Below are 26,912 nucleotides of genomic sequence, written 5' to 3' on the forward strand. Positions count from 1 at the left end.
GAGGGGAATGGGAGACGGTGAAGCTAGGGAGGGATGCAGGTGGCATTGGAGCTGGCACGGTGGCAGCTAATCAGGTTTGCCAGCGCCATCTGTCAGAATGTGAGCATCTGGGATTCAAGGTGACCCTGTCACCCTTCGTTAGAATTACGAGTTTGGCATCTGTATTAAACCACAACCAGCCGCAGATGCAGTGAGGATGCCCGGCCAGGGACAAGCGCCGCTTGCGAGCAGTATCTCAGCTGGGTGAGTTGATAAATGGAACTAATTTGATCTTAATAATTCACTGATTCACAACTGCCAAAGGTTCCTCTCTTACCTCTTTTCATACGTTCAGCCTGTCTCCCCCTCTCCCTGCGTGGCCGAATCACAGCTCCAGATTATTATTATTTTTTTGAGGGAGCGCGGTGTGCTTTCCTCATCCCTCCCAGCACAGATGGTGCTTCTCTTGTGCTTTGTGAGAGTTTTGTTACTGCAACTCCCCCACCTCTCAAAACACAAACACACACCAATCCCCCCCACTCCTGTGTGCCATGTGTGGAGGAGTGGGAGATGCAGCAGCAGGTGCATAAGGATAGTGCTTGCACCTGGGTAAGATTCTGGTAGAGAGAGCCGAGCTGCTTTGGCTGCAGCAAATTCCTCTCCCCAAGGGATCCAAGGGGGATGTTTTAATGGCATGTTGGTCCATCCATCCGCTTGGTGTCTCTAACTGGGTCCATTGAGGCATGTGTGGGAGGAGGTAGAGAGAGAACAGGAGCATCTCTAGACAAATTCCATCGGCCTTCTTTTCTTCGTCTTCGTCCATCCGTTACACGCAGTCAAAAGAAAATGATGGGTCCTATGAAACCAGGATGACCAGAGATCCTCCTTTTTCAAGTCTTAGCCTCCATTTCAACCTTCTGTCCAGGAGCAATTCCAACATGTCCTCCATTTTGAGCAAGACTAAGAAACATGACCTTCCATTTTCATGAGTGTTTTGAGCTTTTGTTTGGCCATGTTTCCATATTTCTTGAATGTCCTACATTTTGTGATGCCTTGTCCACCTTTGTGGTTGGGACATCTGGTCACCCCATATGAAGTTTTTTATTTGTTTCCCCTTTATCCCTCATCCACCACTGTGTTTTGCTCATGACTGCATGCAACATTATTGCTCAAGTGCTTCCCATAAGCAGCTGATGAACCAGGATGGTGAGGCCTCAGATGGATTGCAAAGGCCCGTGCCATCTTTTATCCCTGGCTGAGGAACAGCCCTGATTCATATCAGGTTCTTTCTTTCTTTATCTTTGCCCAGGCTTGAGGGTTGAGGCTTTCCAGGCACAAAATCTGGACAGTTTCACCCTCAAAAAATAGAGGGGCCTCTTTTATGCCTGGCAGTCTCTCCATGGTAGGTTTGGCTCTTCAGTTTTGGAAGGAGCACAATGGAGACAGCCTGTGGTGGATATTGTTCCAGCGATGTCTTTCTTCTCCTCAGGACCAGTTAGGGATTGCCACTATTAAAGTAAATAAGCCAAGGCCCATGAAGAATGGACTTGCTCATACTGTTTCTCTTCCTCCCTGCAAGGAACAATTACTCTCATCATTTAGGCTTCTTATTTTCTGATTGCTTTCAGAAATTGTCAATCGGGGGCCAACGAACTAGCTGCTAGCATCTAGTATGGTTTCATGGTGCATTGCATATGGCAGGCATATACAGAGAAGATTCTCTCAGACCACTAGTTGTAGGTGTCCCAGGCTGTTTCCAGATCAATGTTGAATCTGACTATCTTGTCTTGAGATTGATATTTAGCACTTGCTGCTGAACCTTTCCCAAGGTGGGGAAAAAAAGGTATTGTCAAGAGCTCCTCAGTATTTAAGAGCCCTTTGTTTAGTTTCTGATTAACCCCTTAAATGCACAAAGAAGGGAAACAAACTCAAGGGTTATTTCTGAAGAAATTGTTAGTCTACTCCAGAGAGTAGAGTAACATAAAGGGTGGAAAAGAGAGTTTAAAAAAAGTTTTCTCATTAACAGTAATTTTTAAAAACCCACAAAATAACCACGAATATGTACAGTGAATAGATGAAATTAATAACTATACCCTTGTGTTTACAGGCCTGAAGATGAAGACCAACCACATTGCATCCTAGTCCATCAGCGTGGTCCAACCAGGATGATATTCCAGGGCACAGTTTCAGAAAATATTCTTCCAAAAATAAGCATGCTGGACCGGTAGACCTCCAATCAAAGCATCTTTGTTCACAGAGTCAATAAACGGAAACCATATTTCAATGAAGGGGTTGAGAGGAAAGATGGGGCATGGTTTTCTGTTTTCTTTTTTTTTAGGGAGAAATTCATTACTCACTTTAAGGCCTGTGGAGAGGGTGCAGATGAGGCTTTAAAGCACCCTGATAATTGGTGGTGGTGAGCTGCCCAGATAATGGCTTGTTAAATAGTACGGCTAGTGAGTTGATCCAATTTCCTGATGAAAATGACAGTTTCCCTAGACTTAAAGAACAGTTGAGTTATGCACACCTAATCTTGTCCCACTATCATCAGATGAAAGATAACATTTTACTGCAGGTTGATGTGGAAATGAAGATCATTTGATTCCATTGTCATTGTCACATAAGTACATTAGAATCTCCCTCTGCATTGTGCTACTTTTCTGTCTCTCCTACTGTTAGACTAAAAGGATGCTTAAACATTCTTAAGTGGTCCTGACAATGGTGAGATCTCTGCTATGTGTCTCTTGAGACTGAGAAAAGTTTACAGTGTCTGAACAACTATGTCTGCTGTTACACTGCAGAAATAATGCAGTTTGACACTGCTTTAAATGTCACGTCTCCATCCTATGGAATCCTGGGATTTATAGGCTGTTGTGGCAGCAGAGCTCTCTGACAGAGAAGGCTAAATATCTCACAAAATTATATATCCCCAAATTCCATAGCGTTGGACCATGTCAGTTAAAGCCGTATCAAACTGCATTACTTCTGCAATGCATATGGAACCTATTTCTGGTTGCTCAACTGTGCTGTTTCTTGACAACTGGCCTAAATCCTTTGGGCTACAACAGATGGACTGAGTGAACTCCTTTCAGAAGGGAAGGAGACATCCCCAAAGGCTAACTGGACATGAGACAGCTGTATAGAGGCAGTGACATCTCTAGGGGGTGCAGGAGTGCAGTCTGCACCAGGTGACACCTCAGAAGAGTGGTGACACCTGGTTGGGCCTTTCTCCCATTGTGGCGTATGCTGCTTCTTCTCCATTGCCCTGGCTCTCTCTGTGAGGAGGAAGCCAAGGCAGTGGAAGTGGTGGAGGGGGAGCATGTACCCCTTTCATCTCATCCTGCTGCCTTGTTTGCCCGGCAGCACCCCTGGTAGCCCTGGATGGGTGGCAGCCAGGCGAGCAAGTGAGGCAATGGGAGAAGACAGAGGGAGGGCAAGGTAGGCTGCCACCACCTGGCAGCCCTTTTGGGTATGGTTGGCCAGTGGGTGGGGAGGGTGGGCAGGGAAGAGAAGAAATGGGAGGAGGAGGGGCAAGTTCGCCCCTCCTGGCTTTGCTGTCACTGTGCACCCTTCTGAGGAAGAAGCCATGGTGGCAGCAAAGGACAAGGGGCATGCACACCACCCTGGCTTGGCTGCTGCTGGGCTCCCTCTTCAGATGGAAGCCATAGTGGCAGTGAAACAGAAGATGCGAACGTGCCCCTTCCATACCCTCCTACTGCCACACTTTCCTGACCATCCCCAGCACCTGCCACCACCACACAGGGGGACGGCACTTTATAGAGGGCTGGCCCAAGGCAAGTTTCTGACCCAGCAAGCTGATACATGTTATCTGAGAGGCACTTTACAATTCCTCACAATGTTTTCTGTTAATTAAATTAACTTCGACTTACAGCAATCTTATGAATGGGAGACCTCCAAGAGGTTGCAAACTCAGGGCCATGTGTTCCCATTTTTAAATATATCTACCTTTAATGTGTTCTTCCCCTTTTCCTACTGCCTTCTGTTTTGCTCACCATTATTGTGTTTTCCAATGAGTTATGTCATGTCAGGATATATCCAATGTATGATAGCCTGAGTTTAATCATTTTGGCTACTGATATCAAAAATATCAAAGCTAAGCATAGTAAAGATCAGCTTTCATTTACAGAGTAACAGTCTGACAATGCTTCTCTCAGACCTGAAATTGACTCCAAAAACAAACAAGACAGGTAGCTTTCAATTAATGAAAAGTTTACTTTGAATCTACATATGCATAGGAAGCCTACATCCTAACTGGCTAATGAATAGAGCAGGAAAATAGAGGAATCTCACCATCTTTCTGATATGAGAGGAGAAGATGGCGACCTGACAGGGAAATAAGTTCTTTATGTGAGTAACCTTAAAGGAAGTGACCTGAACCACAAGATTTGTTATGAAAGCTATTTATTATCATGTAATTCAATGCTAGTAGGGAGCAAATGCAAGTTTTTAAATGAGGAGGATAGCAGAGTTTGACATGCAGGAAATACTGTGCAACTTGCTCTAAGTAGCAAAGAAGGAGGCAAGAGAGAATGATCAAATTTTCAACTGCTTCTAGAGAAAGTTCAAGCCTGATTTGCTCTTGAACACACTTGTTTGTCTTTTTAGCAGTCCATGATATCCCATGGTATCCCTTGCCCTCGTTTGGAGTAGAAACCTTGTGTCTCAAGTCCAAGGAAATATTTTCAGTGGAGCCCACACTACCAAAGAGAATGACTATACTGGAGGGGAAGAAACATCTCTGGGGCAATTCATGCATTTCTTTGAGGTATCAAGCTATATTTGACATTATCTTTGTTCCCTTCACTCTTTACAATTTTGGGAACTTGTATAGCAGATCAGTCTGGCCCCCTGTACATAACACAAGCCTCAGGAGACTAGTGGTGGGGTGTACGTGGCTTCCGAAGTACTCCTCTATATCCTCCCATATGCATTTTTCTTTTGCCTACTTACTGTGAGCTCTGCTCTTTTATACTACAGAGCGAATATAATAACCACTGAAAAAACAACACCGGTGATAATAAACCACACTAAAACAACCACTGCATACCAATAATTTCTTGCTAATAGCAGAGTTAAAACGTAGTAACTGAACACTGGCTAGTAATAAAAGAGAGAGGGAAAGCTAAGTTTTATCCTCCTTTTATATGTCATTCCAGAACTCCTTTCCTTTCTGTTCCTGTTCCTTTCTTTTCTATGATTTATTTTAGTACTCTCATTCTGTGATTTAGTGGTCTTTTCTCTTCTGCCTTGCCAAGGAAGTATGAATTAGGATAGAGAGTGTGTGTGTGTCAGTTAGGAGAGGGTAAAGGGAGGGAGGATTGTCCTTTCTCAATTATAAAACTCTGTGGGTTTTGTGTGTGTGTGTGTGTGTGTCACCTACACTTTGCCTTCTCTTCCTAAACTTCTCCAGATATGCACACCAGGGGGTGCCATTGCACAGGAGTTTAGGCTGCAGACGGCTAGGTCTGAAGCACCCCCTTAGCAGCAGAAGGAACACCAGCTGGGATGCATGGAATTGAATGGTGGTGTCATGGGCACACACTGCCCAACAGCCTCCTGTGGACAAAGGCCATCACCCAGGTATTATGTTGTAAATATAGCAGTCACCTGTAGTGAACAAAGTGCTCCACATTGGCACTGACCAGATGGCTCAAACATTTAAGTCAAGTCATACAATTCAGGGGAGTAACAACCATCTAAGCGACTTGGTAGCCATCTAGATCAAAGGTTCTCAATCTTTGGTCCTCCACATGGTTTGGACATCAGCTGCCAAAACTTCCCATCAAACTGGCCAGCCCACAGGGACCTAATATCTTAGATAGCTGGAGGACCATAGGTCTAGAGCAGTGGTTCCCAAACCTTTCCCCCCCAGATCTTTCAGATTTCATCTCACAGAATCTAGAAGACCTTCCCAATCTCTAGTATGGTAGACTGATCTAGAAGACCTTCCCAATCTCTAGTATGGTAGACTGAATTTGAATGTAGGCCTAGTATCAAGCACATAGTATCCTCTTCTTCAGAAGCGGTGGAGCCGAGTCAGAAGTTACCTCCAGCGCTTGCTCTCATACACTCCAGAAAGGAGTGGAAGAGCTTGAAGCTCACTCCCAGCTAGGCTGGGGACTTGAGCTCTCCTAAAATGTTCTGACACCAAGGAAAAGGACCACAAAGATTACTGTGTAGTTGAGTCCCCACAGTTGTCCTAGTGTGCCTTCAAGTCATTATGGTGACCATAAAGTGAGCCTATCATGGGGTTTGATTTGCAAGATTTGTCCAGAGGGGGTTTGACATTGCCATCCTCTGAGGATGAGAGAGTGTAACTTGCTGAAGGTCACCCAGTGGGTTTACATGGCCAAACGGGGATTTGAACCTTGGTCGCTTCAAAATCACTACACATCACTGGCTCTCCTGATGGTAATTCCTGCTCATGAACTATCGGACAGAAGTGTACAACTTGATAATTGTCTTTACATTTTTACTGGGTGTCAGGTATTTTCCCTTTTCTGCCCCAAACCCCACTTAACCCAAGATAATCAATATCGGATTTCCTCCCCAGGTTTTTCTAAAAGATTTGCGTTCTTGGCTGTGTGAATAACCAGTGCAAATAGACTTGAGGTTAAACTCTGTATGCCTTGAATATATTTCAAATACTTTTGCATCGTCGACACCATCTTTGAGTGCTGATGTGTGTGAGCACCTGAACTCGCAGCAGTGTGCATAGATGGGGTTCCATAGTGTGGATAACAAACCCGGAATGCGTGAGTGAGATTATTTGCATAGTTGTGCTAAAAAACAACGTGTGAATGATCCCTGAGTTAAAGAACAAGATGGCATCTGCTCCCACTCCATGTGCTAAAGCTGACTAGATTGGCAGTGAGGTACTGAGTGTGGCAGGTCACAGATATACAACTAAGGCTTCATCAACAGCAGTTCTATAATGCCAAGGTTTTATTGGAATTGATGAAGTTGAAAGTAGATTTCAAAGATGCTGTTTCTGGGTTTGTTCTGAACCTACCAATACTCTGTTTTTATGTCGGATTTGTAGGCAGTACTGAAGTGCACCAACACGGAAAAGCACGGAAAGATGAGGAACAAATAAGCTAGGAGAGGCTGTGGCTGCATCTGCACTGCAGAAACGATCCAGGTTGATACCACTTTAACTGCAATGGCCCAGGGCTATGGCATGCTGGGAATTGTAGTTTGTTGGGCCAGCAGAGTGCTCTGATAGAGAAGGCAAAAACTACAGTTCCCAGGATCCCATAGCATCGAGTCATGACAGCTAAAGTGTTGTCAAACTAGATTATTTCTGCAGTGTAGATGTAGCTGGTGTCAGTTTGTTTTGCTTGAGCCTACTGGGAAGGGCATGAGTCTGTCCCTCCCCTTCTTTACCCCACTTAGTTAATTCAATACTAACTACTTTTGCACTTTGAATTCAGTTTGCAGTAACTGAAGTTAGCCAAGAAAAAAGGGGGCAAGTGGAAGGTAGAGAGAAAAATTGGACATTTTTAAAGCAGCTGAAAAAGTAGGAAAGCAAAGGATTAATCTGGGCTGTCTCTGCCAAACCCAGACAGTTGGCGGGTATGTGAAAGTTCATCCCAAGAGAGGGCAAGGAGGGCAAGGAGTATACTGAATCGTGGCCATTCATTATGGTTTGCACTTTAATCTGGAGAGGTTTCCTTCTAGGGCCAGCCCCACCAGAAGAGAGTGAGGCACAGCTTCAGGTGGCAGATGCTGTAGGTTGGCTACCATTTGTGGTGGTGCACAATTATCCCTCTATCTTAAAGCTAGAGTGCAGGTGGAGTTGGGCTTAAACCTGTGTATGTGTTGGACTACAACTCCCATCAGACACCCCCAGCATGGACAATAGTAAGGAATTATGGGAGTTGTAACCAAAAACATCCACATGGCCAAAGGTTCTCCACCTTTGTGGTATAAGAAGATTCAACTGCCAGGGTAGCTGGCTTCTGTGCAAGGAAGGAAGGGTGCCATCTTATCCTTTGCCTCAGACACCAAAAATGTCTTGACCCAGCCTTACTCTATGTACCATCCACAATGCTGGCTTTTGCATGTGCGGAACAGTTGCAACGTTGTGAAGGCTGCTCAGCCAGACTAGTGGTATAATACTTACAAGTAGTTCTTGGGTGCGATTACCAGCTGGTTGATGGTGAAATGCAACAACAATACTGAAGCAAACAGCCAGTGGTCCATGGCAACATAAATTGACTAGATTCTTCCCTTAATAATGATGTTGTCTTCCCATAGGGCTGTTGCATTTAAAAAGTCCAGTAATGAAAAAAAGTACACAATTGAAAATAGGTAGCTAAATTTGTACTGAGAGTCAGCATGGTATAATGGTTTGGGTGTTGGACTAGGACACTGGGAGACCAGGGTTTGATTCCCAGCTCGGCCATGGAGACCTACCGGGTGACCTTAGGCAAGTCACTGTGTCTCAGCCTCAAAGGATGGCAATGGCAAACCCTCTCTGATGAAACTTGCGAAGGAAACTCTATGATTGGTTTGCCTTAGGGTTGCCATAGCTTGGCAATGACTTGAAGGCACACAACAACAACAACAAATTTCTACTGTTTTCCTTTTGTCAAACTATACATCTCAGAGAGTTCTGTGTAACTTGTATTTAATTTTCAAAAGAAAATGTGAAGGCTGCAAACATCACTAAAAGAGAGTGTGTGTAAGCATGACATGTTTTACCAATGGGCCTTCAAGTCACCTATTGACTTTTGGTGACTTCATGAACTTTACAGGGTTTTCTTGACCTTATCACACTAGCAAAATCCCACTGAGAAATGGGATTTAAAGTAGATTTAAATTAGAAAAAAACCCGCAAATGTGGGAAGTTTTTCACACAATGTTCCCGCAAACATGAAATAATGTGAAGATAAAGTGAAGGCAAAAGGGACAAAAACAGCAGCTTTTTACTTTTGGAAGGAATACTCAGAAATGGTTCTGCCAGTTCCTTCCTTTGAAATATAGCCTATTACAGAGGCAAACAAATCAGAGCTTGGAAAAATGGCTTTTTTTAGACGACAACTTCCAGTAGATGTATTGGCAAGAGGATTCTGGGAACTGTATTCTAAAAGTACCTTTTCAAGGCCCTCTTTACATTGCAATAATCCACAAAGAAAGTAAATTTACAGGCGGAAGCTAGCCAAAATATTCCATTTTTGCTCAAACACTTCAAAGGCCGCTTTTCATTTTTAGTAGAGCAGCTAGAACCACTTCCTTGGGGTTCGTTCTCCAAGTGTTTGGTTTTCAAAAAAGGTTGGTTAGTGGTTGCGGTTGTGTGCCTGGCAAACACTAGGCAAGGGCAGGGGCGGCTGGTTTAGTAATAATCTAGGTTACACTAGAGCCAGAGGGCCACAGCTCATTTGCATAGTTTAGTTGAGTGCAACTAACCATTGTGGCATTTTGTTTTCTGTGAATAAAAGCAGTCGCTGTGCCAAGCTGCAGTTCATGCCTTGACTTTACTGAGTGTGCCAAATACTTGGCAGCCTCGTCAGGGCCACAACTCCACAGGAGTGTAGAGACTCCCACACATTTGTGACTCCAAGCACAGAAATATATTTTTCTGTGAAAATTTCAACTCATCCCATACACCCCCCCCCCCTTTTTTTTTTGAAAAGCAAGATTTTTGTCCATAGGGAGACAAGAAATGTTATCAGACAAGGGAAATTGGAAGTATAATCCAATTGCAATCCGAACGCAATCATGGGGTTTAATATTATTGCGTGATAGACTACCACACGCAATTTCAGGCAATGGGAAGTCAGTCTGAATGCAATCATGGGGTTTCATGTTACTGCGTAAGAGGTGATCACACACAATTTCGGGCAATGGCAAGCTATTTTCAGGCAATGGGAAGTCAGTTCGAATGCAATTCAAATTCATGTAAATTCGCTGGACTAGCGAATTCACGTGAATGCGTTCTGGCCCTGCTTTCTTTTCATTCAAAATTAAGAGAAATTCTTCCCGTGTGCTAAACTCCAAGGATTTTACTAAAAGGATTTGGCCAAATATCCTGCATTTAACAAGACAAGGTGGTGGCCGAACAAGATTTCTAGTGCAGTATCCCATATCACTTCTTTCCTCTGAATGACAAAACTTCTGCAAAATTTAACAACTGACTGGCTGTTAAGGAAATGGCGTTTAATGCCTGGGTATTGTGCTTTAAATTTTTTTAAAAGTATAGTTACTGTGTTTTATCACTATTAAAATTTTAATTGTGTTTAAATCTTATAAATATTTCATACTTTTAAATATGATAACTTATTGTACTTTTATTTGCGTCTCCTTTTAAATATATTGTGAAGAAACTGGTTTCCAGTCTGGGAGAAAGGTGGGATAAAAATCAAGCACATAAAATAAATTTTAAAAATGCAACAAGCTATTCAGGCTATGTATATACTCATCATTTGGATTGTTGTTGTTGTTGTTGTTGTTGTTGTTGTATGCCTTCAAGTTGTTTCTGACGTATGGTGACCCTAAGGCAAACCTGTCATGGGGTTTTCCTGGAAAGATTTGTTCAGAGAGGGTTTGCCATTACCATCTTCTGAGGCTGAGAGAGTGTGACTTGCCCAGGGTTACCCTCCATGCCTGGGCTGGGATTTTAACTCAGGCCTGCAATGTCATAATCTAATGGTCAAACCACTACACCATGCTGGCTGCCTCTTGCCGTACTATTTATTTAGTTAGTTAATTTATATCTAACTTTTCTCCCATATGGGACCCAAGGCGGCTCCCACTATACATTAAAACAATACAGCTAAAAATGCTCTGCAATACAGCAATTAAAAAGCATTAAGTATAATCCTCTTAAATAAAACATTAACTTAAAACAATTAAAAGCGTATTAAAACCTACTACTACTATGTGTTGTGTGCCTGCAAGTCATTTACAATTTATAGCATCCTTAAGGAAAATCTATCATCTGATCTATGATAAGATTTTGAACAGGGGCAAGCACACTTACCAGACTGATAGTAATGAGTCAACGTTTTAAATCAATGAGAAAATATCTAGAGAGTACAAAATAAAGAGATGGGCAAGCTCTTACTGGGCTTTGGAGGCACTTGGAAGGAGCAAGAATTCTACCTCCTTCAAAACCCCGCCAATGTGCAGAATGACTAGGCCAATAGCCAAAGGCTCACCTAAAGCCTCAGGAAAAGAACTGGCCAGATTTCTTGCTAGCTCTCAACATCTTCTAAATCCATTGGCATTACCAGAGGATAGTCAGAGCTGGTGGCAACCACTCATTTTTTTTTATTTTTACCAATACCTGCCAAAAATAGATGGACCTTACTTTCAAGGCAAGAGATAAAAGTGGACCGTACTCTCAAGGCAAGATATATTCCCTGCTCATTGCAACTTCACTTGCCAAGACAATGATATCACCTTCCTCTTTGTCTGAAAGAGCATCCTAACTACCCCCCCCCAGCTCTTCACACTAAAACAGTTGCCAACAGTTCAAAAGCCTACAGTCTACTGCCATGATTGTCCTAAAGCATGTCATTGCTTGGGGCAGAGACCAAGATGGCTGCTCCTTCCATTCCACATTCAGAAGCAGTGAACTCTTTCTCCAACACTATCCCCTCTAGTGCAACTGAAGGCAGAAAACCGTGAGGTAAAGTGATCTCTTTCTCCCAACATCATGCTACCAACTCCTAGTACCTGTGGCCTGAGACATTTGCAACTACAACTCATGGCAACCCCATGAATGAGATGTCTCCAAGACCCCCTGTCCTCAACATCTCTGCTCAGAGGCCTTTGACATCCCTGATTGAATCCATCCATCTGGCATGCAGTCTTTCTCTCTTTCTATTGCCATCCACCTTTCCTAGCATTATTGTCTTCCTAATGAGTCATGCCTTATCATGACGTGGCCACAACCTCGATTTACTCATCTTGGCTTCCAGGGAGAGCTCAGGCTTGATTTGTTGAAGGAGCCATTTCTTTGTCTTTTGGGCTGTCCATGGCATACTCATCTCCAGCACCACAACCTAAATGAGTTGATTTTGTTTCTATCCGCTTTCTTCACTGTCCAGCTCACACATATGTACATGGTAATGGAGAATACTATGGCTTGGATGGTCCTGATCTTAGTGTTCAGTTTCATGTATTTGCACTTAAGAATCTTGTCTCGTTCTTTCACAGCTGCCCTCCCTAATCCTAGTCTTCTAATTTTTTTGACAGCATTCTCTATTCTAATCAATTATTGATCCAAAGTATGGGAAATCATATTAACTATTTCAATTTCCTCTTCATCTAGGTTGAATTTATGTAAACCCTCCATGGTCATTATGTTTGCTTTCTTAATGTTCAACAGTAAGTCTGACTTAGTACTTTCTTCTTTGATATTCTCAAGAAGTCATTCCAAGTCTGTTTTCTGGTAGTATTATGGTATTGTCTGCATACCTTAGGTAGTTGGTATTCTCTCCTCCAGTCTTCACTCTTCCTTATTCCGAGTCTAAACCTGCTCTGTGTATGGTTGTTTCTGCCTACAAATTGAACAAATAGGGTGACAGAATGCAGCCTTGTCTGAACCCTTTCAGATTGGGAGCCATTCAGCTTCTCTGTATTCTGTTCTAACTGTAGCTTCCTGTCCTGAGTACAGGTTATGCATCAGGACGATAAAATGTAATGGTATCCCCATTTCTTTAAGAGCAGGCCATAGCTTTTCATGATCTATGCAGTTGAAAGCTTTTCTGTAGTCAATAAAGCACATGTTGATTTTCTTCTGGAACATTTCACAGATGACAGAACATATGTGGCCAAGCAACATCCGAGTGTGGTCAAGATGCCAAAGTTTACTAATGAGGTAAAAGACAGAAGCTAGAAGAGGCTGTGGCAATTTGCTTTTGCCTGGGCCTGCAGGGAAGCAACTAATTACAATATGATATTGTAATTTAAAGGTATAATTTTAATTTTGCTAGTTGTTTTAGCAAGACTAACAAGTTTTGGGCCCACCTCTCCTCCTCCTGCTTAGTTGATTGAGTGTGTCTTTTGCACTTTGAATTCAGTTTGAAGCATTTAAAGGAAGCCAGGGACAAAGGCGGAAAGGAGAAGGTGGCAGCGGAGGAAACTGGGACATATTAAAAGCAGTTGAAAAGGTGGGATGACAGAAATTAATTAGCACTGTCCCTGGCAAATAGGGACAGTTGGAGGGTATGTCACTGCCTCCCTTTACTTGATAGCAGGCATGGCCCTGTCTGCTGGAGCAATTTAACCCTAGCTTCTCTCCATTGCCAGGATCTCAGCTGCTCACATGTGTATCATAGCCCCATATGCTGGTAATTGTCAGAAGAGGGCAAGTGGGGATTCCTTTTCTAAGAGGCCATGTCACAAAGACTGGACTTCTTTAAAGCTCTCTCCTTTTTGGAGGACTGGCTTCCTTGGATCTCTCCACTACGACTGCTCTGGCTGGCATTTGACTACCACCTGATGTGGCAACCATGCCACCAATCTGAAAGGACTGCTGCTCACCCCCCAAATGACTGGGAAGACAAGGCTGTTTCGTCCCCAGGTCTGCATAGTGCGGCCGAATATGAGATTATTCCTCCTAATAACCTGCAGTTTGGGAAGGCTCTGAAACAATAATAAGTCAGCGTAATGGTTTCCATGCCTCATTCCTGGGCCGGCCAGGAGCAAAATCCGGTTTTAATTAAAGAAAGGGAGAGGAGAAAAAGAAAGTCAGGGAAGCAGAGGGAGAGAGAAAATAGGAGGGAAAGGGCGAGCGGCTGTTAGCAGACACAGTTAGGAGAAAGGAAGATATTAGAAGAACAGTCCTTACCCTCCTCCCCTCCTCCCCATCGTACATGTGGTTCGGTTGAAATGTTAACTGTAACAGATACAATCCAGTAGGAATCTCTGTACAAGCACAGCTGAAACAAACAGGACACATTTAATGTGCTATTCAGGCACAACCCAATTTCCCTAGTTAACAGGATTTGGGGTGGGGGGCAAATGTAGCATGGCTGTGTCTATTTATTCATAAAACCAATGGTGTAATGAAGACAGGGCTCATAGGGTTGAAGCACTGAGACCTTTTGATTGACAGGAACAAGGATGTCATCCATCACCTGCCAGCTCACATGAGCCTTTCTTGTTTAACTGCAATCCTCACAACATCTGGAGTGGGAGAACAAATTTTTCCTATATGCAATTGTGTGCTATCCCTATTGTCATAAAGTATTTAAAGGAATCTTGCAGCACCTTTGAGACTAAGCGAAAGGTAGACAAGACATTGGTAACACAAGCTTTTGTAGACTTGAGCCTGCTTCCTCAGATGTACATTTAGGAAATAGGTTCGAGTCTATGAAAGCTCATGCTACCAAGTTCTATCTTTCAGTTAGTCTCAAAGGTGCTACATGCAGAATCTTTGTGATTTTTTGGTCTTGTACAGGTCAAAAGACCTGCTCCTGTTGAAGGTGAAAACAGCTAGAATGGGATTGTTAAAACAGATCAACATAACTGCAGTTTGGGAGACATGCCATTGTGAGCAGCATTTCCAGTTTAAAAAGTACCACTACAGTATATTCCTGCTTTAAATCAATTTGTCGATGAGTCCAGTTTCTCTTCCCTCTTAGCCTTTCCAATCTGTGACACCATTGTAATCTGAAGTCAGTTTGTTCATTCTTAATAACAATATTTCGAAATTACTTTTCAATATCTCTTCTCCCGCCCCCGCCAAAGATTCATTAGATCATATACGAGATGAACTTTTTAGACTAGCTAAATGATTGTTTAAAGCCTGCCGTTTAAAACTAAATAAAACAACCATTAAAACCATGTCACAGTCAGAATCTTTACTCCCAAATCCCAAGCAATTTTTCCCCCCAAAAATGTTTTCATTCACCTCTTAAAAAAAAAAAAGCTTGACATAAATGACAAACAGGCCACTTAGGCTGCCTCCGCACTGCAGAAATAATCTGGTTTGACATGACTTTAACTGCTGTGGCTCAATGCGATGGAATTCTGGGCATTGTAGTTTGTACGATAAACTACACTGCCCAAAATTCCATAGGATTAAGCCATGGCAGTTAAAGTGGTGTCAAACTAAATTATTTCTGCAATGTGGAAAAAGCCTCAAAGTCATCTCCATACTGCCCTTGTCACAATAGTGAATCTAGTCCCAGACAAGGGATGCCTCACTTTCAAGAAGGATGTGATTTTTGTCAAGGTCTAATTGCAGACATGCATACATTCAAGAATATAAGGCTGCACCACACATTTCAGTCTGGTGCTATGGGGGTCCCTCATACCTATCCCCCATTTTAGGGGGTTGGACAGGATGCCATGGCACTTCTGGTTGCTTTCAAGAGGGGTCTTTTTTCAGGGTCAGTGGTGGAGGAGTTGCTTCTATTTTGGTGGGAAGGATTGGTGTTTTACAGTGGACCCTTCAAAACTACATTAAATCTCACTTAATGAATAAGATGTGTTCCTTGGCATTACTTCATTAACTGAAAATTTGGTGTCAGAGGTAGAAATAACATGGAAAGAATAGGGATAGGTTCTTATACTACAAAAGAAGGAAGAGCAGCTCAACCTATTCTAGCAAAGTTTTCAATCAAAACTAACAATATGATCATGTGAAATGAAATCACCAGGTCAGGTAAGCATTGCCGAAATAAACATAGACACGTTCTGCACGGGCAAAAAGTACGTGCTCGGCACATACTAGGGTTACGAAAGAGTGTCCCTTTCGGACGCCCTAACCCTAGTATGTGCCGAGCACGTACAAAATGGCAGTGCCCTATACACATGGGTGCTGCCATCTTGACGTGCCGGACGCTTAGCATCCGCACATCCCCCTGTGCTTGCGACGTCACGAGTGCGCCATTTGTGCACTCGTGCATCGCAACCGTGACGCAAAAAGAAGCCACTTTTTGTGGCTTCTTTTTCCACCGCTGGGAATCCTCCCCATTTGGAGGCTGAGGCTTCCTGGCGGCGGAAACGGAGGCGCCGGCAGACCGCCCTTTTTGGGTGGTCTGTAAAGCGCCAAAGACACTCTGAACCTTCTAGAGGATATTTGAAGTCTTTCCACAAAATGCACTCAGGGATGACTTTTTCTTTCACCAGTCTCCACTTTTCTTATGATTTGCATTTGGAGGCCAAATTTACAGCTGTGTGTGTGTGTGTTTTAATATGCTTGGAGAGCTGGTGAAGCAGGGTAGTTCTTATCTGCCCTCATCCTTTTTCTCTGTCCCCCCCCCCCCCCCACACACACACTTAATAAAGGATTCTGGAGGTAGCTGCTGTTTACCTTGACTGTTCTCAGCTCCACACTTTACCAGCCTTCACTTTTCTTATGATTTCCATTTTGGTGTCCAAACACAGAGATCAATGTTTTCTCTGTTGCCTTTGTTTGCTGTTTATGCATTCTGAACAAGGGATTCTGGAGGCAGCTGCTCTTTACTTTGCCAGTTGTAAGCACACACACAGCTATAGGAGGATCAGCTAGAGCACAATCCCATACTTTCACTGTATGCTTTCGCTGCATTGTTTACTGCAGATGTGCTGCCGACACCGAAAGTCCAGCCCTCCCTCACTATCTTCTCAATGCTGATCCAGCTAGATTAAGGATGAGGACAAAAAAGGGGCACAGACTTTGTAAAAAGGAGCTTCTTTGTCAGAGGCTTTGCTAACTGATGTATGCCTGTAGGGTCCCTATGGTCGGGCACGACGTGACAATCTTGTCAAAGGGAAATACCTTTACCTTTTTTCCCCTTTTTGGCCACTAATGTTTTTTTTTCCAACCCAAAGTCACTTTGGCAGCTACTGGAGCTCTTTGTGGGTATCAGTGATGTGAGGAGGGACACACAATGTCCAGTCCAGTTTATTGACTCAAGAATATTATATGAATGAAAGACACCCCTTGAAGTAGTTGGACCAAACCATTTAGGGCTTTCAGTATCAAAGCCAATGCCTTGAATTAGGCTTGGAAACAAATTCATAACCAACAGAAGATATTTCAAGTGTGGTGTAGCGGTCTGAGTGTTGGCACCTATTGGCTAGTGTCTGTGCTGTCACTAGCACCTTTATCTGTAAGAATAAAAGGCAAGATCAGAGACCTAAGACCAAACAGCTGATCACCCAAGTCATGTTGCATGCAACCCAAAGCCGGACTGAGGCAGAATGCTCCCCAAGCACCTCTATCCCACCCTGGCAGGGGAAAATATACATCAATAGAAAAATAATTGTCAATATATATACATATTAGTAGTATATTAGTAGTATATGCTACTGTTAAATGTAGTCTGTCATTCAGAGCTTGAAGATTTTACTTTTTTTGGGCAGTGACTTCACCCTGAGTCCCAGGCAACGGAAAAGGGGTTGAGGTGGCAGGGGGATTTTGGGACTTGCAGTCCAAATAAGTAACTGTCCAAAGCGTCATTACCAATGCTGCTGATGTTTCTTCCTTATCCCATCACCCTTCTTCTGTTCCAGCCTGCAAGTGGAGGTCACTCACAGAATGTTTCCTCTACCATTAGGGTCATCAGAGTGAAAAGTAGAGAGGGTGGTTGTATTCAAAGATATAGTCAGTATGTAGAAAGATCTTGTAGCAACCATAGGGTAACACTATCACAGGGTTTTCTTGGCAAGATTTGTTCAGAGGAGGTTTGCCATTGCCTTCCCCTGAGGCTGAGAGTGTGTGACTTGTTCCAGGTCACCCAGTAGGTTTCATGCCCGAATGGGAAATCAAGCCCTGGTCTCTAGAGTCATAGTCCAAACCACACTGGTTCATGAATGATTTGTTGCTGAATGGTTTGTTGCTGTTTATTGCCTGTTTGTTCCTGGAATAATGGCAATTTACTTGCGATGTGTGTGAAAATGTTAATCACATTATTTTCCCCATGTCATAAAGTCTCTAGTGTAGAAGAGCACATTTCAGCAGGTATTGCTTGCCACTCAACCAGGTAACAACACCTGTGGAAATGCCCTCTTCCAAAGAATTGCTAAAGCAACAGGAGCCCTCTCCAGTTTTCCCTCTTGACAACCCTATCATCCATTTATACCATCAGCTATGGCTTCTTTTCCCCTGACAGGCTAGTTTTCAACATGCAAGGAATTCTCCATCATGTTAACTTCCTTCACTTCCAAGATGAACTGGTACAGGCCACAGGTTTGCAAAAAAGTTTCAGGTGTGTGTGCTGTAGGGAAGAAGGAAAAGGCAAAGGAAGGAGTAAATGGAAGCAGAAATGGAGACATTTTCTTCAGATGTAGCAGCCATTTTAAAGGTAAACAAGAAATATTTGGTAAATATTTGGTAAAACCACTTCCAAGTGTTCCTTGGCTAAGACAACCCCATGAAATTCACAGAGTCACCAAAATTGACAGAATTCAAAGACCTAGCAACGTTAGACTGGAAAATCAGTATGCAAAGGTATTTTGCAACAATTTTGAGACTACAGTAGGCCATTGGAATCCTCTAGGGCATGGTTTCAGGACCCTCTGTGGATATCAAAATCCATGGGTGCTCAATTCCCATTAAATACAATGGCATAGTAAAATTGTGTCCCTTATATAAAATGGCAAAATCAAAATTTGCTTTTTGGAATATGTGTGTGTAGGGTTTTTTCTTCTTCTGTGCCTTCAAGTGATTTCCGACTTATGGTGAAACTAAGGTGACCCAATCATGGGTGTTGTTGTTTTTTTTGGCAAGATTTGTTGAGAGGAGGTTTGCTGTTGCCTTCCTCTAGGCTGAGAGTGTGTGACTTACTCAAGGTCACCCAGTGGGTTTACATGGCCAAGCTGGGAATCAAACCTGGGCTCCAGAGTCACAGTCAATACTCAAACCACTATGCCATGCTGCCTCCCATATATATACATATAATCCATGGATAGTTGAATCCATGGATACACAGGACTGACTGTAACTGAAAAGGATATATTGGTAGCATGAGCTTTGTAAACTTGAGCCTACTTCCTCAGATGCATGGGGTGGAGTCAAGAGTCCATGGACAGACCTATAAAGCAGTGTGTGAGAAAGTCTAAAGGAATACAAAAACTGTGTGGAGTTTTGATATAGAGATGAGGTATGGTGTGTAGATGAAGTGACAAGTTCAGTTTTAAGGATGGTCCTTGGTGGACAAGGTTTGGTATGGAGATGAGATGGCAACTTAAATTTTAAGGATGGTTGTTGGGGGGGACAAGGTTTGGTGTGGAGATGAGGTGACACGTTCATTCTTAAGGATGATCATTAGGGGCTAGGTTTGGTGAGGAGACACCTTCAGTTTTAAGGATGGACTTTGGGGGACACAGTTTGGTATGGAGATGAGGGGATAAGTTAATTCTTAAGGAAGATCATTAGGGACAAGGTGAAATTGAAGGCTTTCATCCCCTCGCATCCATATTTTATTGTGGATTTTTTGAGCTATGTGGCGTTCTGGAAGAATTTGTTCCTGACGTTTCACCTGCATCTGTAGCTGGCACCTTCATCTCTGAAGACACCAGCCACCGATTCAGGCAAAACGTCAGGAATTTATTCTTCCAGAACAAGGCCACATAGCCCGAAAAATCCACAAAAAAACTATTAGGGACAAGGTTTGATGTGGAGATGAGGTGACAAGTTTTAAAGATTATTATTTTTTTTAATGAGGGACGAGTTTGGTGTGGAGATGAGGTGATATGTTCAGTTTTGAGGATGGTCCCTGGGGGACAAGTTTTGGTGTGGAGCTGAGATGACAAGTTCAGTTTTTAAGGATGACTGGTCCTTGGATGACAAGGATGAAAGCAAGGATGTTGCCTTCAAGTTGAGAGGAGACTTGAAGACTCCCACCACACTGCCATCCTCTGGAAATCTCCTTCCCCACCCTAGAGGGGACAGGAAGGCCTTTCTTAGGGTGCCACATGGCTGGTTGCCTTTACCTCCTTTGGTCCCCTGAACTTTTGTTCTATTAAGTAAGAGCAATGCCACATGGATGCACGTACGCACGCGTGAGTGTGCACACACACAACCCACACTCACACTCCCAAAGTGGAAACACACGTTCCCTTCCAGCAGGCCCTGTCCTTTCCTGCCCCCCCAACCTCCGCACTGGGACTTGGGCCAAAAACACCTTCCAGCCTTCCTTGCCTTCCCTCTTTCCCTCATTCTGCTGTTTTGGCAGCACCCACACTGAGGAACCTCCTTCAATTTGGGGTCTGCCAAGAAGGCCTTGGCTCAATCCAGCTTTTTTCCAAACAAGGGGGGCTCTGGGAGGCCCAAAGGACCCCAAGGGGCCAGACATAGGCTCCAGGGGTCCCAGTCATCCCACTCCCACCCCAATCCGCCTGGGCTTTCCAGCAGCCAGGGCCCCTCTTGAGCAAAAGGCCTTTTTCCATCCCCTCCTTTCTCCCCTCACAGTCTATAAATCCATTTGGCCTGGGCAATTCCCCTCCCTGCTTTACGGGCCAATTGCTCTTCTCTCTTCGTCTCCCCTCTTTCTCCCCCTCTTTCCCTATTTTGTTTCAGGCTTTCTTCTCCTTTTTCTTTGTTCTTAACTTTTGCCAATATTTTTTAACAGCACATTTCTGCAAATTGCTTCCAAAAGTCTGCCGTGGTAGAAAAAAAGAAAAATCTATCATGGGGCTTGGGGTTTGATGCAAAAGTTCAACATGGTTTTTATATCCTCCCTAGAAAGATCTATTTGAACACGTCCATTGGCCAAAAAGAGAAAGTTGGTTTTGGCTGGGTTTGCAGGTGGAGGCTTTCATAGGTTTTAGGATCTATTTGCATTTTGCTTTACCAAATGTCAGGAGCGCTTTAACCCTTCACTTTGGAGAGGGGCTGGGAGAGGGTCAGATCAGATGAGGTGCCTTGATATCTCCCTTTCCCACTTCAGCCTCATGCTCCCCCTGCCTTTGAACTGGGACCCCATGGTTGCAATTCACAACTGAATCACAATTTGACTATTTCCATCTTTTCCTTCCAATCCAAAGTTATTCTGGCTTGGACCCAAAGTTCACGGTTGGCAGAGAACACTCCTCGGTATTTACAGCTCTGGTTCTCATCCACACAGTTTTATTCGTAGCCTACTCGACTTCAGTGCTCCTTTTTTGTTTTTTATCCACCTATTCCCTGCACTTCTTTCTCATCATCTCAGCTTTCCCCCCTTCTTTGTCTCAATCATGCTTTCTTTGTTCCACCCATTTCAGGCCACTCTTGACTCTGCAGTGCATGATTCCTTGATCGGTAGACAGGAATCCTTGCAAGGGGTCTTTTTCTTAAGGTTTTCTGTGGTCTTCCTTGTTGTTGTTATTTGAACTCAGGTCAGCTTCAACTTATGGGGAGGGTATAAAAGAGAGACCTCCAGATCCCCTGTCCCATCTCAATCCATAGGGAGACGTGGGTAAGCAATTAATAACAATGACAAGAATCATTACCAGCTTTGTTCAGGTCTTGCAAACTCATGGCCTTGGCTTCCTTGATTTCTGTGCTCTTTAGCCAGATCCATTTGGGGAAATATGTGCATATATGTGTGCATGTGCACACATATATATGTATGTGTGTACTACCTGCCTTCAAGTCGCCTATAAACCAATGGTGACCCCATGAATTTCAAAGGATTTTCTTAGGCAATAAACACTCAGAGATGGTACTGCCAGTTTCTTCATCTGAAATGCAGCCTACAGCACCTGGTATTCATTGATGGTGTGCCATCCAAGTACTAGCCAGTCTGACCCTGCTCAGGTTCTAAGACTGGACAGGAATCTCCTATCTTCGGGATATTTAGGTCCATTGGGAAAACATGGTTTACCATTATTTATTTTGGTAATTATGACACTGCAGACTTTGGTTGTCCCCCTTGGAGAAATTAAGCATTTCCTGTCTCCTTTTCCCAAACCATCCTACAGATAAGACATACCTTTCTTCTCATTGTGATGATGTATTTTTCTTGTTTGTTTTTACAGTTCATCTTTGTATTGCAACTGGAACTTGTGTGGCTTCAAGTTGTTTCCAAAGTATGGCGACCCCTAAGGCAAACCTATCATGGGGCTTTCTTTGCAAGATTTGTTCACAGGAGGTTTGCCATTGCTTTCTCCTGAGATTGAGGGTATTTGACTTGCCCAAGGTCACTCAGTGGGTTTCATAGCTGAGTTGGGAATCGAACCCTGGTATCCAGAGTCACAGTTCAACACTGTGCCATGCTGTCTCTCTACTAACCTTATTGTTAAAATTAGGTTTGTTTTTTTTAAAGACCAAGCTAGGAATTCAGGTGGTAACATGCCTGCCCCAAGCTAGCTGAGCAGTGCAGGAGGACTAGCACATAATCCAAGGCTGTGCAAAGCAGGAATCCTCCAGCTTTTGCTGGACTTCAAATTTTATCAGCCCTAGCTGCTATAACCAATGATGAGAGATGATGGAAGGGGCAGTCCAACAACAGCTGGGGGCTAAATATTCTTTGCATAAACTAAAAAAAAAAAAAAAAAAGAAGAAGAAGGAAAGTATAGTTGGCCCTTCAGAGCCATGGGCTTCAGATCTGTGAATTTGATCATTCATGGATTGTCAAACTGCATATTATTAAATGGCGACAATGTAAATGTGGATACGCTGAAGTGTATGTCTTCACATCACCACAGTGTAATAATATAGGGTGTGATTATTTGTGTTTTTCTGCATCCATGGGAAGTCCCACAACCAAACCCTTGTGAATCTGAAGGGCAAACTGTAGTTTTGAAACCACTGCTTTCCAGCATCTAGTAATGAATGGGCCAGATGGGGACCTTACATTCGCCAGGAAGTGGAGAGCACACACTGGATAAAATAAATAGGCAAACTTTTAGGGCAGAAAAGACAAACAGTAAATTTAATATGAGGATTGGTTTTTATTTGTAATATGTTGTAATTTATGTTGGAAGCCACCATAGGTGCTCTGTTGGGAAAAAAGTGGAATATAAATTAAATAATAATGTAGAATGGGGAGTGGGAAACAATAGCTACAGGAATCTATTAAACATCTGCACAGGGCTAGTGTTCATTATGTTTTAGAGATGAGTTCAAGGCAGAGTCCATAGCCCCTTGTGAGTCAGAATGCAAAGAACTTCCCCGAAACCTGCTATCAAATAGATCTTTCTAGGGGTGGTTCAGTTGTGGGCAAAAATATGCAGTCAGTTATGCCTCTGACAGGCCTCTTTCAGTATTTGGGAGGAATCACCTCTGATTAAATGCAGTGTTTGGGGAAGTTACCATTTGGACTGCAACTCCCATAATCCACCAGGAATCTGGAGAGGGGATCTGAGAGCTGAAACCCCAAAAGGACTTCCCTTCCCCAAGCTCTGCCTCACTGCATCAATTTCTAGATGCCACTTGCCTTCACCTGGAATGATGTGGTGCACAAAGAAAGAGTAACGTTTTGGTGGGCATAATGCTGCACTGTGTATGTTTGGTGGCTTGCCCTTGAAAACTTTTGGGACCATTCTGCAGAGAGGGAAAGTGTGTTCTCACAAATCACAGCCTTCTCATATGTTATGTATTGTTGCTAGCAAGGCTGTGGCATGCAGAGGCTTGGGCTGTGGCACATACTTTTGGCCACTGGTGCACACACAATGGTTTTTGTTTTCTGTAACGTAAATGGAACAAAAGACCACAGTGAAACCACAAAACACAAATCACCATCCCTTCAGCTGCAAGGCCAGCGCATGAACGTTTGCAGCCCTTCAGATCCTGTTCTGTTGATGTTAAAGAAAGAGTATGGAACTGATTAAAGTTTAATTTGGAACTTAAGGCAGCTGCTTTCACCTGAGCAATGAGCTCTGTGGTGGTGGTTTGAAACTCAGTTTGTGTAGCAGCTACTCTTTTTGTGTACCACCAGCCTCCTTGAGGGCAAGGGGACTGCTGTGTGGATTAGTTGCTCCTGCCTTGTGGTTTACTCCATGTTGTCCCCAGGTATTGTTGCCTGCAGTAAGTGGTGTTATCCAGAAAACCATGTTGTGGCAGGGGTGGTTAAATTCTGGTACTGCAGCCACAGCGTTGTAGGTTCAGTCCTAGAGGAGGGCTCCAAGGTCTACTTAGCCTTCCATCCTTTTGTAGGTTGGTAAAATGAGTATCCACCTTCTTGGTGGAATTTGGCTTACACATTGTAAACTGCTTAGGGAGTGTTAGTTCACTGATAAGTGGTATAGAAATGTACTTGCTATTGCTATATTGCTATAATCAGCTTGGCAAGACAGGTTGCACAGTGGTTAGTGCACTGAGTTAACACTGCAAAGACTGTGCTTGGTCATGATATTTAGTAGGTGGCCTTGGGTTGGTCATTCTCTCTCAGCCTAACCTTCTTCACAGGGTTGTTAGTAGGATGGAACAGGTGGGAGAAAGTAACAGTGTTATTTGGTTATTGAGATCTATCACTCAATTGCATGCCATGCTATAGTCTGGAAGCTATAGTTGGGGCAAAATGCAGCACACAGACTGCTGTCTGGTACAGTGGCATCAGTAGGAAGTGCAGGGGGTACGGACTGCACCAGGTGGCAACCTAAGGGGGGGAGTGACACCACTGCTCCTCAAACAACTGTATGCTTTAGGAGATGGTGGGAGTGAGGTGAAGCTCAGTGGGAAAAGAAAGGAGGGCCCCCAGTATTTTTTTAAAAATTCAAATTCAAATTTAAAATTCAAAAAAAATTTTTTTTATAATAAGCATGCCCTCTATTTCATCATCCAAGTCATAAAGATGTTAAATAGCACTGGGCCCAGTGTTGTTTCAATTCTTTTCATTTCAGTGTTGCTAGTCACTTCTCTCAAGGATGAAGAGGAGCCATTGCAGGGCACCTTTTGGGTTTGGCCAACCGATTACAAATCCACCTAACTGTTGCCCACATTGTATGAGCTTTTTTGCAAGATATCATGGGGGACCTTGTTGAAGGCCTTACTGAAATCAAGATATGCTACATTCCACAGTATTCCCTTCATCTACCAAACTTATGATTCTATAAAAAAAAAACAAAAAACAAAAAAGGAGGGAGAGAGCGAGAGAAGATTATTCTGGCATGACATGTTTTTGACCCATGCTGACTTAGTAATCACGATATTCCTTTCTAAGTACTTACACACTGTCTGTTTAATGATCTGCTCTAGTATCTTGTATCCTGGTACTGAAGTCAGATTGACTGGGCAGTAATTATTTGGTTCTCCCATTTTTGAAGTTGGGGACATATGACCTCCTCCAGTCTGCTGGGACCTCTCCTGTTCTTCAGAAATTTTCAAATATTATTGATAGTGGTTCTGAAATTACTTCTGCCAATTCTTTAAACACCATTTCATGTAGTTCATCTGGCCCTGGGGACCTGAATTCATTTAGAGTACCCAGGTATTCCTGTACTACCTCTTTACCTATTCTGTGTTGCATTTCCCCTACTGCAGCATCTGCTCTATTTTCCCCAAGTTGAACACTGTTTTCCTTTTCAGAAAAGACAGAGGCAAAGAAGGTGTTGAGTAGCTTTGCTTTTTTTCCTGTTCCCTGTTAGCATTTCACCATCTTCTCCATGCAGTGGCCCTTTCCCTTCTTCCTATGGCTATGGACAAAACAAAACGAAAAAAGCCCTTTCTACTGTTTTTAACCTCTCTAGCAAGCCTGAGCTCCTTTTGTGCTTTAGTGTTTTTTAACTTTCTCCCTACATGAACTGGCTATTTGAATTCTTCTTTGATGATTTCCTCCTTTTTTCATATCTTGTACATGTCCCTTTTGAGTCTTAGCTCAGTTTAAAGTTCTTTAGACATCCACCTTCCATTTCCTCTCCTCATTAGAACTGTTTGAAATTGTGCCTTGAATATCTCACTTTTAAGAAATTCCTATCCCTCATCAACCCCCATTTCTATCAGTATTCTTCACCATGGCATCACCACCAGTATTTCCCTATATTAGGACAGTTAAAATCCCTTAGTAGTACTACATCTCTCTTTTCTGAATGTGTGATCATCTGTTCATCCAAGTTTGGCTTGGCTTGATGGTCCTAATATTAAGACAGTTGAAATCCCTCATTACTACAGTGGGCCCTCAATGTCTGCAGGAGGTCCATTCCAGATCCAACTGCGGATGCCAAAATCCACGGATGCTCAGTGGTGGTGTGGCCTCAGTGGTGGTGTGGCCACATGGCTGTGTGGCCATTGGTAACAATGGCACTTTGCCTCCCCAGCCACCCGAACCCTACCTTGCCTTCCTCTCCTCTTCCTCCAACTCTTCATCCTTCTGTTGCTTGGTGGCATGGCAAGGCCTGGAGGGCAGGAAGCAGAGCAGTGGAGTCTCAACAGGTCTGGAGCCAAAACAGACCACAAGGTCATCTAGCCGGGTCCCAGAGCCCCCCCAAGAAGCAGAACTCTGAAGTGTTGCCCTCAGACCTTCCTTCCATCCAGATCTTCCTTCCAGCCAAGGAATGCCCAAGTCTTGCAGTTCCTGTCACCCCTGTCAGGCCTGGACAAGCCCCTCCAACTGCCCCAGTGGTCATGCACTTGTTCAGGCGGCAGGAACCGTGAATCTTGGGAATCCCTTGGCTGGAAGGAAGACCTAGATGGAAGGAAGGTCCAAGGGCGGCACTTCGGAGTGCCGTTTCCTGAGGGGGGGGCTCTTGGGCCCGACTGGATGACCTCCTGGTCCTCCAGGATGACCATGTCCTCCTCCTATTCCTCTTCCTCTCTCCTACCACCTCTTCTTCCTCCCTCCCCCTCCTCCTCCTCTTCCAACTGCCACCTCTACCTTTGCCTCCTCTTCCATTCTTCTGCCGCACTGCGCTGCACCACACCATGCCTTCCTTTTCCTCTGCTGCCCCCTCCCCCCCATGGGCTTGCCATCCACGGATGCTCAAATCCACAGATGGCAAGTCCGTGAATAAGGGGGCCCACTGTATTACATTTCTCTTTTCTGAATGTGTAGTCATGTGTTCAATCATCCACGTTGGGCTTGGTGGTCTGTAGTAGACTCCACCAGCAC

The 26,912-nt window shown here is 43.7% G+C and overlaps 1 long non-coding RNA gene across 2 annotated transcripts in view; it reads right to left on the reverse strand.

The window, feature by feature from the left end:
• Positions 1-17,275: 17,275 nt before the first annotated feature.
• The window catches only part of LOC149323104 (uncharacterized), a 43,559-nt gene continuing 33,922 nt past the window's right edge, over positions 17,276-26,912 (reverse strand). For both annotated transcript variants that reach the window (XR_016280054.1, XR_016280055.1), the window contains exon 3: positions 17,276-18,161. This is a non-coding gene — a long non-coding RNA (uncharacterized LOC149323104). The remainder of the gene's footprint in view (positions 18,162-26,912) is intronic.

Source organism: Sceloporus occidentalis, unplaced genomic scaffold, assembly GCF_023333645.1.
Source record: "Sceloporus occidentalis isolate IW3139 unplaced genomic scaffold, rSceOcc1.0.p SCAF_1, whole genome shotgun sequence".
NCBI lineage: Eukaryota > Metazoa > Chordata > Lepidosauria > Squamata > Phrynosomatidae > Sceloporus > Sceloporus occidentalis.